Raw genomic sequence first — 20388 nt, forward strand, 5'->3', positions numbered from 1 at the left:
CCAACTCTGAGAAATGCATAAGGAATATTCACGTCCTCTCTCGTTGTTACTGGCCTCCCTAACATCCTCTCAAATACCTCGCAAGTCAGTTTCTACTCTCTTCTCACCATCCTTGGGAGCTCCTGGAGAGGTAATCTGGGGTCTCCCCGTTCTCTCTAGGAAGGAAATTTCTTCACATCCCCGGACACAGGAGACTCAATTTGTGGGGACCCTCTTGCAAGGGGACTGCTCGGGGCGTGGCATATATAATGAAACTAGACCCAGGGACAAAGCAGAAGTAAGGGTGGGGATACAGGTTTTTACGTTTCTGTATTCAGGAGCTTTTAAAAATGTTTGTTAAAGGAGGCTAAACACCCCCACACCCACCCCAAATCATACCTCTCTAACTGGCAGCTGCCACCTCTAACTAAAAGACTTTATGTGAGAGTTTTTCAAAGAACTCCTGGATGGCTCCAAACTCCCACCTCCCATCAGGCTCTACTTCTCCTAATCTGTTGATAAAGTCTTAACGAAACTTATAAAGGCCACAAAGCCTTTGGATCCAAAGGACTAAGTCTCCAGCGGAGTGCGTGATTATGGAGATCACATTTCCAGGCAGGTGGAACCTTCCCAGTGTATTGAAAACAAAACGAAACAAAACAAAACAAAACAAAACAAAACCAAAAAAACACCACTTTGGGGCACCTGGGTGGCTCAGTCAGTTAAGCACCTGACTCTTGATCTCAGCTCAGGTCTTGATCTCCCGGTGGTGAGTTCGAGCCCCGTGTTGGGCTCCGTGCTGAGTGTGGAGCCTGTATACAATGGGATGCTCCTCGGTGATCAAGAAGAATGAAATCTTGCCACTTGCAACAATGTGGATGGAAGTAGAGTGTACTATGCTAAGTGGAATAAGTCAGTCAGAGAAAGACGGTCATCATGATTTCACTCTATGTGGAATTTAAGAAACACAGCAGGTGAACATAGGGGAAGGGAAGAAAAAATAAGACAAAAATAGAGAGAGGGGCAAAAATAAGATAAAAACAGAGAGAGGCAAAAATAAGAGATTCTTAAATACAGAGAACAAACTTTGGGTTGCTGGAGGGGTACGGGTGGGGGGATGGGCTAAATAGGTGACGGGCATTAAGGAAGGCACTTGCCGGGATGAGCATTGTGTGTTATATGTAAGTGATGAATCACTAATTCTACTCCTAAAACCAATACTGCACTGTATGTTAACTAACTTGAATTTAAATAAATAAATTAAAACACAAATACCCCCCCACACCATTTTTGGTCACATGATCAGGCCAATTTAAATAGCTTTATTTTTCTGCATGCTCAAGAATGAGGGGGGTGGGGAAGTGCAGTCTATCACATTATCATTTCCCATTAACAACTTTTAGGCAGGGCTGGGGTGCATCTAGGTGGTTCAGTCAGTTAAGCGTCCGACTCTTGGTTTCAGTTCAGGTCATGATCTCACAGTTTGTAAGTTTGAGCCCCGCGTCAGCTTCTGTGCTAATAGCTTGGAGCTTGCTTGGGATTCTCTCTCTCTCTCTCTCTCTCTCTCTCTCTCCCTCTCTCTCTCTCTCTCCGCCCCTGCCCCCTCCCCCTGCTGCTTGCTCTCTCTCTCTCTCTCTCTCAAAATAAGTAAATAAACCAAAAAAAAAAAAAAAACCCACGAAAAATAAAATTATTTTAAAAAAAGAATTTTTTTGGTGTTGGGAACAGAGTCCTGAGCACGGAGCAAGATGGTCATCTGTTATTTCTAACTGTTTAACCACACACAGCTCAGCTTTTCTGAGTCTCAGTTTTTTTTTTAACCTGTAAAGGGAAGACACTAGTAATTACCCCCTAGCACTCACTAAAAACATGTCAGCTGAGTCTGAATAGGGTTCTTACAGCCAACAAAAAGTCAAAAAAAAAAAAAAAAAGCTGCAAGTAGAATTTGGGAATGCTCGATTAAATTTAAGGCCTACAGAAAAAAAGTAAATCATAGGAGGCCTACCAGCTTGGGATGTGGTGCTGCTTTTTCCAAAGGTAATTTAATATCATTCTGGGACACATAAAAACAGCACGACCCATGAATGCCACAGAACCGCACTTCCACTGACCACGTCAAGTTCAGTCTTTTGCGTCTCAATTTTGACAGAATGTCAGACTATGAGACTATGAGACTATGAGACTATGCTGGATAAAGCCACTGAAATGGAGACAACATTGCAAATGGCTTGCCAAAGTTAGTGGGCCTGCAAAACGCCTCCTGAATGGTCCAAGAGTTTGGGCTTGCTACCATTTCCACCTTTACAGATGCACTCAAGGGGCACCTGGGGGGCTCAGTGGGTTGAGCCTCCGACTCGGGCTCAGGTCACGATCTCCCGGTTCGTGAGTTCGAGCCCCACATCGGGCTCGCTGCTGTCAGCACAGAGCCTGCTTTGGATCCTCTGTCTTCCTCTCTCTCTGCCCCTCTCCCACTTGCGCTCTCTCAAAAATAAATAAACATTAAAGAGATAAAGAACATTTGTAGATTTCACCCAACTGTTCACTGGTGTCTACTTGGCATTTTGTTACCATTAGGTGAAATACAGCTGCAATGAATTCACACAGATCTTAGAAGTCTTAGAGGCTCATGCTACGTCCAACTTTCATAATAGCTAGACATAATAGCTTTAGACATCTTCTAAAGATGAAGATACGTGGAACCATAATCAGACACCAAAGGGCAAAAGCCTGTCTTGCCTTTTGATGCTCATCTTTTTTTTTTTTTTTTTTCAAGTTCATTTAATAATTCAGCTGACGGTCTTACTTCCTGGGGCCTCAGCTGCCTCGTCTGTAAAGTGGGATTAATAATACTGCCTATCTGCTAGGACAGTTAAGAGAATTAAGTGAATTAGAATATACGGAACACTTCAAAGTGCAACAAGCGTAGACATAGTAAATAAATGCTAGTTGTTATAATAATTACTGCTATTTTTTTTTTCAACGTTTATTTATTTTTTGGGGACAGAGAGAGACAGAGCATGAACAGGGGAGGGGCAGAGAGAGAGGGAGACACAGAATCGGAAACAGGCTCCAGGCTCTGAGCCATCAGCCCAGAGCCTGACGCGGGGCTCGAACTCATGGACCGCGAGATCGTGACCTGGCTGAAGTCGGACGCTCAACCGACTGCGCCACCCAGGCGCCCCACTGCTATTTTTTTTAAGGGAAATTAGCTTTTATGTAAATGTCACACAAGATTTCAAGCATGGTTCTGATCCACCAAAACTTGAAATATGTACAAGTATATAAATACGAGGTCCCTTTTGAGCCCGGCACCCAGGCTAAATGTTTCTTTGGCGGCCTTTCCAAATAAGCGTTATACACACCCCTCCCCGCGCACGGCCGGGTAAGTCAAATCAGATGGTTGGTGTCTTCATTCGCTATTGCTGAGTGATAATTTACCACAAATCTAGTAGCTTCAAACAGTGTATACTTATTATCTCACAGTTTATGTGGGTCAGGGGTCTGAACACAGCTTAGCGCGCCTTCTACTTAGGGTCCCACCAGGCTGCATTTACACAGGGGGGCTTGACCAGGACGAATCTGCTTCCAAGCTCCTTTTGGTTGGTGACAGAATTCATTTTCTTGCACTCGTAGGACTGAGGGCCCTGGTTTCTTGCAGGCTGTTGGTCGGGGACTGCCCTCAGCTCCCAGAGGCCATCCACGGTCTCTTGCCACATGAGCTTTCCAAACATGGCTGCTTACTTCAACAAGCCATCAAGGAGAGTCTCTGGGGGCATGTTTTCTTGCCAGGCAGTGTTTTATATAATATTACATAGCTACACAAATGACACCTCATCACCTTCATTATAGTCTGTTGATTAGAAGCAATCAATAGACTACACTCTGCCCTGCCCCCACTCAGAGGGAGGCGATGACACAAAGCATAAACCCCCGGAGGCCACCCCAGAGCTGTCCACCACTGCCACAGAGAGGAAAAGACATTGCCCAGTTTCCGTGTCAGTTTCCCAATTCATTTTCTGCTCTAACCGCACAGGTCAGGCAAGGTTTTCCAGTCTGTTAATTAGAGGGATGAAACTTCAGGAAGGTGAGGGAAGGGAGGAAAAACTGGGTTTAAGAGAAGCTCAAAGAAGAGAGTCACCCTCTCCATGTGGGCTTGGAAGTGGTGATGTCAGTGTCCAAAACCAGTTGCTTAAAGCCCCAGCGTCCTCCAAAATGAAGGCAGTCTGAGAAGCCACCTGAAGGTGTTCGCAGTCCAGACCTAATTCAGCCATCCTTGAACCCGCTGGTTGGAGATTTAAGGAGGGAAACTGGCTCCTGACCACAAGCATATCTGCCTCCTTGTGGATTAATGGGGAGACAACTCTAACCTCCTTTAAATACATAAAAGATTACCATGAAGGGACTATCCAATTATTCTGCATCTTTTCTGAGGAGGGAACAGGGGAATGGGCTTGAATTTCAGCAAGCAGGAATTTCTATAGACCTAAGGAAAAAAAAAAAGTCTTAACAGTAATGATGATTAAGCACTGAGCAGGCTATAAAAAAGAAGCTATGAAATATCTGTCCCCTGAGTTTTTAAAAAGTAAGCCAGACACCTATCTAGATGGCAGTCCAAATGTGGCAGAGAAGATGGTCCAGACCTATCACTAGGAGCATAGTAACACCTCAAAAATAAACACTTAGTAATGTCTTAGTCAGCTTGAGATGTTATAAACTAGAGGGGCTGGTTTAGAAAGAACAAATCTATTTCTCATAGCTTTGGAGGCTGGGAAGTCCAAGATCAAGGCACTGGGTGATTCAATGTCTGGTTAGATCCTGATTTTTAGTTCATAGACGGCCACCTTCTCACTGTGTCCTCACAGGGCAGAAGGGGTAGAAGGGCTCTTCGGGGCTCTCTGAGGGTTCCACCCTCACGACCCAATTATTTCCCAAAGGCCCCACCTCCGAATACCATCAGATTGAGGGGGTTAGACTTCCACACATGATTTTGGGGTTGTGGAACATAAACATTCAGTCCATAGCAATAAAATATATTGAAGTTTGCTGGTAGTTGTTGAAGACCAACCTGATGGCGGTATTTTGCAAACCGAGATCCTTGGACCCACTGTGTTAATTTCACCTGAGATAGTATTTAAAATGCAGATTCCTAGGTCTATCTATGGATGCAGTGAATTAAAATCCCTTGGGGCGCCTGGGTGGCTCAGTCGGTTAAGTATCCGACTTTGGCTCAGGTCCCGATCTCATGGTTCATGGGTTCGAGCCCCGTGCCAGTCTCAGTGCTGAGAGCTCAGAGCCTGGAGCCTGCTTCGGATTCTGTGTCCCCCTGTCTCTCTGCACCTCCACTCCTTGTCCTCTGTCCATCGCTCTCTCAAAAATAAATAAACATTAATTTTTTTTTAATCTCTTGAGGTGGGGGCTACATGTTTGCTTTTTTAACAAGTACCCCGGGAAGTGTTTCTGTACACACTAAAGCCCGCACACCTCTGTAGACGAAATAGAATGGGCATCAGAACCTGGTTTCTTCCATTCAGATCTCCTCATCCCCACGCCCAGCACCCCGACCCTGAATTTCAGATGTACAAATATTGCCTCCTCCTCTGAGCAGCCACAAAGTATCCCACAGGCCTCATGCTTCCAGTCGCTAAAGATGGCCAAGCAACCAAGTGCTACAGACACATGCAATGGCCACTGCTGGTTCCCCTGGGAAATTAGATAATAGGCCTCTGGCTCGTATCATGGTTACTAGAATTACAAATGCACGCCCACCCCCGTCTCTCCAGGAGTCCCGTGTTCTGAGTAAAACCACAACAATATGTCTGGTGCTTAGACCCTGGGGTGAAGAGTGTACCGGCGTGCTTGGAAAAATGTGTGTGGTTTGCTGCCCCGAAACTCGGGGTGCCCCATCAGCAGCAGTACCCTCTGCGGAGCTGTAGCCCGAACTCTGTGTCTCTGCATACTGTACTTGAATTTTTGCAGGACCCTATTAGGGTCCCCAGGAGACCTCTCCTATGAAGTCCAAGAAATCTGAGGAAAATGTGGAGCTTACATGATGGACTAATTTCATTTCAATAAAATTCCCATATTACATTCAATGTGCCTGGCTTTATTAAGTTTTGTCATAAACGCTGGGAACACTTCCAAATTTAGGCTTGCACAATTATTTTTATTGGTGCGTTAACTAAAAATGGTATATGCATAAGTCAGAGTGTACATTTGACTTCATCTGGGGAGCCGAAATGAGCTTTCGGTTGATTTATAGTCATTTTACCCCTGTAAATGAGATACAGGAAATAGGAGTTAGTGTTTCTGATCACAGCATTCCTAAACCCTCTGTCAGTTCCATCCACAGATCTGCCATGTATCTAATGAATTTAAATTCCAAATGTCTATCGGCAACCCACAAAGTCACCAAACAAAGAAGCTGGCTTATTTTCAGACCCAGAGCCATCCACACTGGGCAAAAAAATAGAGGTTTGTTGCACTAACGTGAGACTGGGAAGCCCTCGGTGCTTTGAAAGGTTTTAATTGCTATGGAAAAAATCCTTTCAAAGATTTTTTTCCTTCACATGGGCCCCTTGGAAACTTTTCATAGGGGAACTGTAAAATATTTATACAGCTAGCAGCACTGTTAAAAAAAAAAAAAAAAAAAAGCAAGCAAGAAAGAAACATAGCACTGAATGAAAAGCAGACTTGACTTGAAGCGAGTCCTGCAGATTCGGGGGACCCAGGAGGGGAGGTGAGTGTGATTTCAAACCCTGGAAAACAGGATTAATCCCACCCAGCCAGGCCTACAGCCAGGGCCAACATGTAGAAGGCCCTGCATTTAGTTTAAAGCCTTGCTGTAGCCATTTTGAAATTCTTGATTTTTTTTTTTTTTATTTTAGTTTTTTACCAGAGGCGGGGGAGGGGCAGAGAGAGAGAGAGAGAGGGAGACACAGAACCGGAAGCAGGCTCCAGGCTCTGAGCTGTCAGCACAGAGCCCCACGCGGGGCTCAGACCCACGAACCGTGAGATCATGACCTGAGCTGAAGTCGGAGGCTTAACCGACTGAGCCACCCAGGTGCCCTTGAAATTCTTAATTTTTGAACGAGGGGTCCCACGTTGTCATTTTGCACGAAGTCCTGCACATCCGGTGGCTGGCCCAACTCACAGAACCCCCCAGGACTACTTTTTCTAGACATCGCAGTATGGTTTCCCATCCCTTCTTCTCCATTGCCTCCTCTTTGGCTTTCTATCTTTCTTTCTTTTTCTTTTTTTCTTTTCCTCTGGGGGAGTCTTCAATTCTGACCCTCCATTTTGCCAATCCTCAGTAGCATAAGCTACATACACTTCCTGTCAGTTTCACTGGCTGGCATACATTCTGTCCATACAGCTCTATCGCCCTGGGGCATAGGTCGCTAACAATCCGTATTCAAATGCTTAGAAAGTGCGGTGGTGACTTTGTGAACAGACCAAAACCCTGTAGAATTTTGGAGTTAAAAGGCACCATGGTGATCTCATTTTATAGAGTAAATGTCGTCCTGGAGAGAGGAAGGAAATTTCCCAAGGCCACTTTGTTTATTAATATCAGGTTAGGGCCATGGCTAGTTCATGCTATAGCATCTATAAAAACGGGTTAATGTAGACAACTACAGTCCTCAAATAAAGTCCTCAAATAACTCCCAAACTCATGCGGACTCTTTCTTCGGTATTTTCTCAACTCTATACTCAACAATGACATTATTAAAAAGGGGGCTGAAAAGATCATCACTTTCTCCACACTCCCCCCGGCAAATATTTTCATTTCCTCCCACACACAACTTTACCCGTGAAGATAATTTGGTAGTAAAAAAAACAGATGTAAGTCGCATGGCCTCTCCAAGGCTCCAGCCTACCTATCCATGCTCACTACCCGGTAACCCACGGAAAGCGGAAGAAGATTCCAGGGGCTCAGAAAACCCACAAAGTAGATAATTAACACCAGCAAAATTAAGATTTGGCCACATCATGGTGGCTAAAGTACTAAGGGGCAGGATGAGACACAGTCCTGAAACTTTCCAACACGGGAGAATGGTTACAGAATTACCACAATTTCTTCAATCAGAAGGGACCTCTTGTCTCAATGCTGACTTAATTGCCATAATTCAATTAACATGCTGCCACTAATTATATAAGCTTCTAGATGACAGTTCAACAGCAGCACCCTGAGAGTAAGCCAATTTTTTTTTCATTTTTAAGTTAATCTTAAATTAATTATAAGTAAGTTGCATTGATTTCTTTTCCATGGCTTGCCCTCAACTGTTTTGTTACCGAACGCTGTCACATAATTTTAAAAACTCTAGGTCTTATGCAAAAAAAGCATTTAGTGCCATGTGAAATAATTGTAGCACTCATAAATATAAGTTCCCTCCTTCTTTCCTTCCTTCTTTCCTTCCTTCCTTCCTTCCTCCCTTCCTTCTCGATGATAGTTCTTTTCTTTTTTTTTTTTAATTTTTTAACGTTTATTTATTTTTGAGACAGACAGAGACAGAGCATGAATGGGGGAGGGGCAGAGAGAGAGGGAGACACAGAATCGGAAACAGGCTCCAGGCTCTGAGCCATCAGCCCAGAGCCCGACGTGGGGCTCGAACTCACGGACCGTGAGATCGTGACCTGAGCTGAAGTCGGACGCTTAACCGACTGAGCCACCCAGGCGCCCCGATGATAGTTCTTTTCAAGTGTTAAATGAGATAAATAGCAATCACATCAATTGGAAGAACAGTAATTTCCCAAATTCTCAGACCTAGAACCGTGTCCGGTACATGTCAGGAGCTCAAGAAATTTTTGTTACATAATTACCAATATTAGTCACTGGAGGAGATGCTTTAGGCATGGCACAAAAAGTCTGAGGAGGCATCAAAGCCCTGGTCCCTGATTTCAAAGAGAGGTAGACATTCTTTTAGGAGGAAAAATGTAAATGCATGAACGTTACAAGTCATTCAAAAGCTACCTGAAATGGAGGATACTAAAGAGGAATGCATACCCTACAGTACAAAAATGGTAAACCAGATTAGCTCTTCCACTGAGGACGATAAGAAAATGGGCTTTCAGTATGAATTATCCTATCTGCATCCAAATCAGAGTTGACAAATGTAAATTGCCTGCTATGAACCAATGGACAACGGACCCATCGCACTTGGAAACATTTCAACAAAGCAAAGGATGCCGCGCTAGGATTGGCCAGGTGCTAATTTGCACAGCAGCCCAGATTGGTTTTTGATACCTTCAGAGTTCACTTTCAACAAAAATACATGGTCTTTGCACCCAAACATACGCAGTCTTCCTATATTTTCATCTTTGCTTGGGTAAACATGGAGATAGGGCAGAATTTTTATAGTTGTTTAAGCCTCCAAAATAATTCACCACAGAAGAACTAGAATTACTATTTTTTTTCTCGAAGTTTATTTGTCCCACTTTTCTACCTAATCAGAGTTGCTCTGATGCAGTTGCTACTCGATAATGTGAGAGAAAGTAAAAAGAAAACAAGTACAGAAAAATCCATATTCCCACAAATATTATCAGATAAACAGGCTGGAATAGCTCAGTTCGTCAGAAAAAAACAAAAAAGACATTTTAAAATTCAGGTAGTCACCATCACTTAAAATTTAGGTAGCTACCATGGGTTAAAAATGACACAAGAGACCTTGGCCCATGAAGGTGAGGCTAACACTCAACCCTCTTCGAGTCAGCCATCTTTGTGGAAACTTGGCTGCCTCTTCCCGGGACATGAGGCCTCCACCGTTTTTTAGGGAACACTGAAAATTTATTAATTATTAGCAATCATCGAACGCCTGCTCTTTCCCATAGGCCCTAACCTCCCTGAATGTCAACAGGGCCTATATGGATCACCACCGTATTTCAGGTCTGACATGTAGTATGCCTTCTATGAACATGGTTAAGGAGTAAGAAAAAGAAACTAACACTCCCTTCTCATTCTGCCCACGTCCCTGCGTTAGTTGGAGGTCTCTTTCAAGTGCACGTGATAAACATCCAGCTTGAACTGCTTAAAAAAGGCAATAAGGCTTATGGGCCAACAGGTTCACAAAACCCAACCTCAGAAACCAGGCCTAGAGGCAATATTCAGTCACCAAGGGAAGATTTGGATTGACCCCCCATAATCGTGTGTCTGCACCTTGGGCTAATCACTTTGGTTACAAGGATATGATCCCAACACGGCCTAACCTGAGTCCGGTGACCACCCCTGTGGCTGAGGGGGTAGAAAGTACTGTTTCCTGGCCACAGCGTATTAGGAAGCAGGAAGAAGGGTGGGGAGAACACAGAATACGGAAAACAACGATGCTCACGGATTCTCCTAGTTTCTTTCAGCCATTGTGGACTCTCACCCCAGTAGTGTTGGTATGAGCAGCTTTTATTGTATTTTGTTTATGTAAGAGTTAACACGGATTCCTGACAGCTCAAATTACCATTCTTATCACTATTGACTTTTTCCTGAGGAACAAGTATGCCCACAGGCCAATGACAGTATCACAATTTATTTCAAAGAGTGCTACCAATATAACCAGTTTTTACTGACTTGGAAAATAAGGCAAAAGCAAGCAAGCCAGCAAGCAAGAAAGCAAGAAGGAAGGAAGACAGAGAGAGAAAGAAGAAAGAAAGAAAGAAAGAAAGAAAGAAAGAAAGGGTGCTTCATTGCTCTTCTACACGAAAGCACAGAGTGACCAGTAATATCTGATTCTTCTGGAACTCTGCAGCTCCCTGCTGCTTTGCTGTGTGTTTCTCCTGCTAAAGCTGCTCATGTAAATCAACCCTCCTTGTACAGAAATGTGTACAATAGGACAGATTTTTTTTCTTTAAGAGTTATACTTTCGGCCCACATGTGGCCGCGCACGAAATATCAATTTTTTTCCCCCTTTTCACTTTGCATGTCGAGTTGGGCCTCTTCTCTGTTTACACAAAGACAGGAGACAAGTTTGAGGAAGGTAAAAGGGTCACTGGGCCCATTATCCTGGCCGGCTACGGTTTTCTCCTGCCATTTCCTCTCATCCGTCATTGTCCTCCCTAGAAACTCATCCGTATCCCTTGAGATTCAATGATTTTTTTTTTTCGTAGGTAATGCCCCTTTTAGGGAACCTATTTGAAGATCATTATGTTCTCTGCAAAGCAGTGTTGCCAGAACTTTCCTGTTGATCCCAGTTTTCTGTCTGCTCAGATTCTGTTTTCATTGTTCAGGCCATGCAGGGAGTATTTGCATTCTTTCTGATTGTGGGGAACTGTGCGGTAATCTTACACCATATGTATTTTTATATTGAAAGTCACAAGATCCTTACTTTGCATTCCTTAACCGTGAGCCATCATCCACTTCCCATCCTTCACAGGGGCAACTGGGGCCTGTATGCATCTCCACTAGAGATTTCCCAGAGAAGCCCCGGAATTTGGTTCTCCTATCTCTCATTTTGGCATAGAGGGGTTTGTCCTTGTTGTTGTTGTTGTTGTTGTTGTTGTTGTTGTGTTTAACTATGGCATAAACCCTTTTAATTTCTATTGTCTCCAGCTGTCTGATTCCCAGGTACTTCATGCTCATGACACTGATGTCACAGTTGTTTTAGTGGAAAATAAGCACCGAGCTTTAGGCAGTGAAGAAAAGTCCCCGTTAGGAAACACATCAGAAATAGAAACGCTTTTGCCCTAACATTTGCTCTGCTCACTTAAGGAAGATGGGATGGGATTCATTGATTCTGGGGACAAAGGGTTTTCAGCGCCTTCCATTCCTGTAATGCAGTATTTCCAGAAGATGGGACAGAAGTGTTCCATGGTCAAATAAGTTTGGGAAACAGCACATCAGAATTCATAGAACACATTAGCGTAATAAAGGCTCTGTTCCGTTGGTTTCACATGAAATAAACCTATTTAACCTTGTTTAACTTAGCATTCCCTAAATGTATTTGAGCTTGACACACTTGCCACAGTTTACCCAGAGGCAACCTGCAGAACAACATTCCTTTAGCTATCCAATTAGAAGACAAAGAAATACAATCCTATTATCTTAAAACTGATATGCTTTTTGTAGATATTAAAGACATGCATTTAATTTCCTTCCTATATCATTACTTCCCTGCCTCTCTCAAAGATCTGAGCCATGAAGTTTATTGGCTCTGAGGCAGAGCTTCCAGAACGGGTTCTTGACATCGTGAATGAGACGGTAAGTTTGGAAGAGGGAAAGGATTTTATTCCTGTAGCTCCAGGTTGACATAAGCTTGGTAGACTGAATCCAGTTTACCCATGGGATGTCTAGGTAGGAAGAGGAAGTGGCGAAGAGAAGCCCATTCTTTCTAGAGCCAGCAGGATTCGGGGGACAGTGGAGGGTGAGCTGATCAGATCTGTTAGAGAAGAGAGAGTAGAGCTGGGTAAACATAGCATACTAAGGCTCCCGATTCCTTCCTAAAATACCTGGGGTTCAGCCTATGGTGTGCACACGCAGAGAATTACTTTTACTGTTCCGCCTGCGGTTTCTCTATGGCATGAGTGACATCCCCAATGTGTTCCCACATCTTTCTGAACCATGACTCAGAACGAGTCTTAAATTTATATGACAGTTTTGGGCTTGAATAAAAAATAGAGCCTTCTATTCGTAGTTGGAGAGTCTTGCTAATCTCTAAATGACTTTAATGTCCTGGTCTTCATCTCGTACCCTGTGATCTTCACCGTTGTCATTTCCAGAGGCCAGATATAGATTGTTGTGTCTTTACAGTTTCCATACCCTCCTCTGTGTTCTCACGAGGGCTTATAACGACACAGTTTGTCGGATTATAAGTGAATTCATGCTTGTTTTCTCCTGGAGAATGCAAACCCATTGAGAGCTTTGTGTTTGTTACTGTATCTCCATACTCTATGGTGTGGGCATTTAAAATACGCGTGTTAACTGATTAAACTGGATATCTTATGATTCCTTAAAAGCAGGAGCAAGAGAAATTTACTTTCCATGTTTAGAGGTCTTTATATTTTCCCATCCCAGCTGGTTTGTCAAGCCTACTAGAAGTCATAGAACTTCTCCCTTCCCTTCACCATCCTTCTGGCTGAAGGGATGCCTGGGTATTTCAGGGAGGGCCTGGGAGGAAAATCAGAAATAAGTTTTCCTTTTGCTCTGACCATGTCGATATATGCCCCGTCTTGGGAGCCTCTAAGGCTCCTGAAGATTCAAAATGGTTGCAAAATGGTGCTGGATTTTCTCTGGGTCTCACGGCACTGGAGCCATGCTGAATCCCAGCAGAAAGGGGAACAAGGCTCCCACCTTCCTGCGTGTGCTTTTCCCACAAAAGCCACGAGAGACGAGTGTATTGGTAGCTATCCTTATAAAGATTCCTCCTGCATCCCGTTTGGGTGTACGCACTAAAGGGAAGTGTTCTCTCGACTCCCAGCTTACAGGCTCTGTGTCTGTGTGCTGTGATTATACCTGTGGCTCCTAATCTCATCATGCTGAATTGTGAGTGCTGGTTGACTTCTCTGTTTCTTCCACGGGCCTGAAAGCTCCATGGAGACAAAGATACTATCTATTTTGCATACTCTTGTATTGTCTTTAGCGACCATTATACCTGGCATATGATAATAGTGGTAATTATAGCCATTGTGATAATAATAATAGACAGACTGAACACTCATGTAGTGCTTTCTCTGAACCAGACATTCTTCTTCTTCTTCTTCTTCATCTTCTTCTTCTTCTTTTAAGAGTTTATTTTATTTTTTTTTAACTTTTTTTTTTCAACGTTTTTTATTTATTTTTGGGACAGAGACAGAGCATGAACGGGCGAGGGGCAGAGAGAGAGGGAGACACAGAATCGGAAACAGGCTCCAGGCTCTGAGCCATCAGCCCAGAGCCTGATGCGGGGCTCGAACCCACGGACCGCGAGGTCGTGACCTGGCTGAAGTCAGACCCTTAACCGACTACGCCACCCAGGCGCCCCAAGAGTTTATTTTAAAGTAATCTCTACACCCAAGAAGGGGCTCAAACCCACAACCCTGAGATCAAGGCTTTTACGTTCCACTGATTGACCCAGCCAGGCACCCCTGACCCAGACACTCTTCTAAGTGCTTTACTATACTAGCTCATTCAGTGCTCACAAAACCCTTTGAAGTAAGTACTATTATCACTTGCATCTTATAGATGGATAAACTGAGGCACAAAGAGGTTCAGTAACTTGTCCAAGGTCACCTAGGAAGCTGGATTTTAAATACAGGAATCTGGCTCCAAAGCTCATGTGCTTAACTATTAGACAACACTCCATGACTCTGCAGTAGACAACGTGATACCATACTCTACATGGTTCCTCTGGGCAATGGGCTCATTCTTAGAAGCAGATAGGGTCAGACGGGGCTAAGAAAGAACTTCTGGGGGGTGCTGAGGGGACTGTCGGCATGACAGGGAGCAGGGAGCCCAAGTTTCTGGATGGGACAGGGAATGTGAGCAGGATGTAGAGAAGGGTAATCAAAGAGTGGATGTTTGGAGAACCAGGAGAAGAGGGGGGCCACACGTAGAAGCTGGGGTAAGTGGGAAATTTGACAGAGATACGTCAACGGGAACTTTCAGATATATTTCTCTGGGAGGCAGTCTCTAGAGTCTTACACCAGCTGTTCTAGAAAACCTCCGGTAAAAATCTACATGATTTTTAAACATGGCTTCCTGTAAGTGAGACACCTTACGAAGACTGGGCGACATGGCATTCCAGAAGTGATTTAGGGTTTGTGAGTAGTTTGTGAGAGCATCGTTGCAGCCTCAACCTCAACCGTGGCATTGGATCTTTTGGGGGAAGAATGAGGAGAAATGGCTGTCGCAGTAGCTTGAGACCAGCTGTATCTAGGATTTCTGATCAAGTTCCCTCCCGTTCGGGAGTTTGGGACAAATTAAAAAGACTAGGAAAAAGAAAGAAGGAAAGAAAGGATGAGATGGTGAGTGAGTAAGAATAAGAGAAAGTGAGAGAGGATGTAGAAAAGGCCGCTTCTTTGATTTGTATGGTGTGATTTCTGAAATTGTTCCAGCCTCTACATAAATCTACGGGATTTATGTGCCTTCATTCGTCACACCTTCTTTTGAAATGGAATGTTCTGCCTTGGAACCTTTGAACGTTGACATCCAAATACAATATATTCTTTTAAAATCACCTCTGGATAAAGACAACTCTGTTGAGGTAATTCCCCCAGATTGTAGGTGGAGTCTGTTTGGTCCTCAGATCTTGATGGGAACATGCTGAAAATAGGACCTCTCTTCAGAGAACAGAAGAGTTCTAGTATGATTAGAATCCCAGTTGCAGACACCCTGGGCCAGGAACCAGTGCAGGAGAAAGAAAGAAGGAAAGAAAGAAAGAAAGAAAGAAAGAAAGAAAGAAAGAAAGAAAGAAAGAAAGAAAGAAAGAAAGAAAGAAAGAAAGAAAGAAAGGAAGAGGAAGGAAGAAAGAAAGAAAGAAAGAAAGAAAGAAAGAAAGAAAGAAAAAGAAGAAAGAGTCCCTTGTCTTTGATGAACAACAAGGAGCAGTGCCATCTAGTGGCAGCTCATGTTTATCTTGGAGTGGACTTAACCATGACCCTGCAAAAGCTCCTTCCTTGCTCCTTATCAAACTGGGAAACACCTTTCTGGTGGCCACAGGACCTGAAATCAAACAGCAGCCCTTGAGTGAAGACACAAGTGTGTCAAAGCTGCTGCCGATGGGAGGCTGAATCCAAGGCACGTTTTGTTTTGTTTTTGTTTTTTGGGTGTTTCCTTTTGTGCTTGTTGTTGACTTTTGAATGCCGGGAAGTCTACACAAACAACGGAGAACAAAGGTTGTATTCCCAGGAAAGGACAGAAGGGAAGGGCAGTGTGATCCTCGTCAGGATTCACACTACAGACACGTCATCTTATCTGACCCTCATATTCTCCCTGTTCTGCTAATGAACCAACGGGCAAAGAGGTCAAGTCCAAAGTCAAACTGGCAGAAGCAGCAGAGGGGTGGAATTTGAATCCAGGTGCTGTTTAGCAAAGCTTTCTCTCTGATTCAGCGTCTGTGGGAATTCTCCTCTGCCAGTTGCTGCCTGGAAGGCCCACATTTCCAGGCCCTGCCACAGACTCTCTGCCTTTGAGGGTGATGTGACTGGGATAAGAACATGTCAGAGGAGATCGGGCCACTGGAAGGACCTAGCAGCTGAGCTGTAGGAGGACAAAAAGCCCACACATCATCTCTCAAAACTCAGATCCTTGGGTGAAGTTGCTGGTGGGTAAGTGTTCTCTTTCTGCAAAGTCACCACCGGCTGCCACGTTTGGGGACACTACTGATCCAATGAGTTGAGCCTCAAGACCTCCCACCTACCCCCACAATGATGCAGAAGGCAATAGCTCCAACCATCCTTCCTGCCCAGCCCTGCTCCCTGGAAGGGATTCCATCCATGGTTGTAATAAATCATTTCCCATGCAGGAGTGTGGTTTTATTGCACAAAAAAAAAAAAAAAAAAAAACAAAAAAACACGAAACTGCATTTTTTTTTTTATAATTAGGGAATAGACAGATGTTGATTTTTAAATACTATTCATTTTACTACAAATTCACCTCAGGCTCTTCAATTTGATTGGAAAACTAAATGTGAATTTCTTCTATTTATGAAAGATCGCTGAAATACAGACATAGAAAATATTGGAACATAAATTCTCTTCAATTCCACAGATTAATGGTGGAGATGAAAACGATCCTCTGCCTTACTATACTGGACAGAGAAAGCAAGAGACAATTACCTAAAGCCCTAGCTTCTGGTAATGAAGCAAGCGTATCTAGGCCCGAATTTTTTTGTTGTTTATTTATTTTTGAGAGGGAAAGAGAAACACACACGTGCACGAGCAGGGGCGGGGCAGAGAGAGGGAGGGGAGGATGGGAAGCTGGCCCTGAGCTGACAGCAAAGAGCCTGATGCAGGGCTCGAACTCACGAACTATGAGATGATGTCGGACACTTAACCGACTGAGCCACCCAAGAGCCCCTAGTTCTGAATTTTAATTTAGTTACTCAATTACAGCTACCTAGGTACAATTTTTTTGTTTGAGCAAACTCTAATAGACCACTACAGCCACACCAACGTGAGTGACAAAGTAATAAGTCATACAGAGAATTAAGACTTCCTCTGGCTATTTTTGTTGACTCCCAAGATGAGAAGAAAAAGAAGGTTTCTTGAATTTTCAATTGGTAACTGACCTTATAATCTGTAGAAACAAATTTAGGGGGTAACGATGTCATTGATTGGTGAAAACCATTGCTGACAAAGCCCTGCGCTCAACACGGATTCTGTTAGTATTCTAATATCTCATCATTAATGTTAAAAAAAATTGTTAAGGAATCCAGTTGCGAGTGGCTTATCTTTGTCCCGAAATGCTTTATAGCTGACATGGTGGAGAGACAACTTTTGAAAGATTATATCAGAGTCACCTAATGCTCACCAGCAAGTATTGGCTTTGGTATAAAATGTAGACAATGTGAGCATGGAAACAATAATGGAGTCTGTGGACATCTTTGTAAAATGCTTTTTCAAAGGTGAAAAGCAGGGGCACCTGAATGGCTCAGTCAGTTAAGCATCGGCTTCCCCTCAAATTATGATCTCACGGTTCATGGGTTCAAGCCCCACATCGGGCTCTGTGCTGACAGCTCAGAGCCTGGAGCCTGCTTTGGATTCTGTGTCTCCCTCTCTCTCCACCCCTCCCCAACTTGCCTTCTGTCTCTCTCTCTCCCTCTCTCAAAAATAAATAAAACATTAAAAAATAGTTAAAAGAAGTTATTGTCTCAGAGTTAATGTAACTAAACATTAGAATCAATTGCCTCTGACAATGCAGGCTTTAGCACTTCTGCAAACCAACTTGATACAGAGTTAGTTTTGTTTTTTTTTTTTTAATTTTTTTTCAACGTTTATTTATTTTTGGGACAGAGAGACAGAGCATGAACGGGGGAGGGGCAGAGAGAGAGGGAGACACAGAATCGGAAACAGGCTCCAGGCTCTGAGCCATCAGCCCAGAGCCTGACGCGGGGCTCGAACTCCCGGACCGCGAGATCGTGACCTGGCTGAAGTCGGACGCTTAACTGACTGCGCCACCCAGGCGCCCCCAGAGTTAGTTTTAGAACAAAAGCCCCAAATAGTTAAGCATCAGTAAGAAAAACAGACAGGAAACCCAATGTCAATAAACTCTTTGTTGATGAAAACGACCCTTGATTTTTAGGACCCACAGTCACGGTAACCATGTGAAAAGAGAGTGAACCAGGATGGCAAACTTAGATGGGATATGGTCACTCCATAGATGTGACTTGTGCCACCTCTGGTTTAGAGTCCACTCCGTCATTTTTTGAAACTTCTGAAACCTATGGTGAGGAGCCCTTTTTCTGACAGAAATCTCCTTCTAGAACTTCTACCAATGGACACTGGATGGGGGATGAAGGCACCATGCAGCCTTGGAATAGGAAGAATAAACCCTATCTGTTGTATCCTTCTTGGGTGCCAATGTTGCCGTTCTGTTATGAACCTCTATACTGTTTTTTTGTGGGGTTCTTTGTACATTATTCTTTTCATTCTTGCATTAACCTCCCCCCTCCCTGCTTTTTTAATTCTGAGAGCTTAGGTAACTTGCCCACGTTCAAGTGGATTTCTGTTGGCAAAGTCATCCAGAGCAGAAGCCCCCTTTCTGGCAGAGACAGAAGAGAGAGGACATGAAGTGCTCTTTGTTCAAGCAGGTGCTCTGACTGTGTCCCTAAGCTCCAAGTTGGGTCCAGACTAATTGTCATATTCCGACCACTGTCCCCAACCCCGACTGTTTTGTTTTTGTTTTTGTTTTTATCTTTCACAAGGCAGTAAAGATGTTAATAGTTTGGGAACTGAACACATGAGTTTGTGGAAGTAGACAGCCACCAAATGGTATACTCCAGTAATGCAATGAAAAAAATCTTTTCAGGGAGGTAACCCGGGTGGCTTCTGGGCCGCCAATTCTCTCGCTTTGGGACTGACCTCAAGACAAGGGAAGGGCTCTCCGGGCTCCACCCCCACGGACATAGCTGATTGGTCCAGTGTTGGACATCTGACCCAAGCAAAGCCAATCAAATCCTTCTCTAAGATTTTCGGAACAGTGGCCAAAGGGCTGTCTTGCAGGCAAAGACTCTATAAGATAGAGCAGGAATTGCTGCTGGCTGCCATGTTTCCAGCCATGTAATAGTTTGAGAAGATAAAGGCAAAATTCGGGAAGAAATGTGGGCTGAGACGGAGTGCGTCCCGATCATTTTTCAATGACGTGATTTCGATTATTCTGAAGCTCCCTCGTATCCATGCCTGGGTACGTCTCTTTCTTTCAATCTGTACTTGTTGAGTCTCTGTCACTTGCAACCACTGAGCTCTGACCGACACAATCTCCTTCCAATGATTGCTTCCTTGGTCTCCTGATAAAACGCCTATAACCTCGTACTGGCTTATTCCGTAGGCTGTTTTCGACTGAAGACCAATTGCAATTCGTCTGTCTTCTTAGAAGCATTATTCATGCCAGCCAGCTGAGAAGGCCTTGCAGACTTGAGGCAGAGCCCAGGCTAGGCCCTCTGGGGAGGGGAGGCAGGACTTGGGAGGAATAGGGGAGGGGGGTGGGAGATTAGGGAACAAGTCGCCGGAAGAAGACACCTCAGAGTGGAAAACAGTCTTGCAAGCGAGTCTGGGAGGAAACAAAAAACACATTTGTCTCGCTGCATGATATTCTGAGGCCCACCTTTTTGAACACGTAATCAAACAGAAACTGCTCTTGTTCGGAAGCGGGGGTGATTTTTATTGCAATTTTTTAGAATATCATTTGTAAGGAATCGCTGACTCTGAAAGAACTCAAGAGATTCTGTGCCTCCCCTCAGCACCTATTTTCATTCGAATGTTTCTTAGTACTATATAAATAACAAACATGCGTTTTGCTAAGCCAGTGGCGAAACAGGGGCGAGAGCCATTAGAAAGCGCCTTCGAGTGATCCCTTATTTAAAACATGGCGGGTTATAATTTTAGAGCAGTAAACCTCATTATAACATACTTATATTTGACATTTTTAGGCTGTATTGTTCGTGTGTTTAAGTCCTGGAGAAAGGCCCATTAAAGCCGTGTTACTCACATTAATTCAACGTTTAGCCGTTTATAATACAAACCCCAGTCTTTTGGAAAATGTCATTTAAAAAGTTTCACCATATATGGACATTATTTATTGCTTGAGCCCCATTGTCTCCTTATAATATGCCCTTTATCAGACCCAAATGCCCACTTCAGAGAATTTCGTTTTGAACAACTGGCTTCTTACATTATCCAATGATGCAGGAAAGTTAAATTACAGCCAGTTCATATCATAGAAACAAAATGTTTCCTGCAATTACAGATAAGGGACAGTTCATTTTCTCTCTGTCATCCTGAAAAAAAACCTCCTGA

At 43.8% G+C, this 20388-nt stretch overlaps 1 protein-coding gene across 8 annotated transcripts in view; it reads right to left on the reverse strand.

Annotated features, from left to right (window-relative positions):
- The window catches only part of NFIB (nuclear factor I B), a 456253-nt gene that overhangs the window by 335932 nt on the left and 99933 nt on the right, over positions 1 to 20388 (reverse strand). The gene's annotated exons all lie outside the window — the stretch shown is intronic.

The sequence above is a fragment of the Felis catus genome, chromosome D4, assembly GCF_018350175.1.
Source record: "Felis catus isolate Fca126 chromosome D4, F.catus_Fca126_mat1.0, whole genome shotgun sequence".
Lineage (NCBI taxonomy): Eukaryota > Metazoa > Chordata > Mammalia > Carnivora > Felidae > Felis > Felis catus.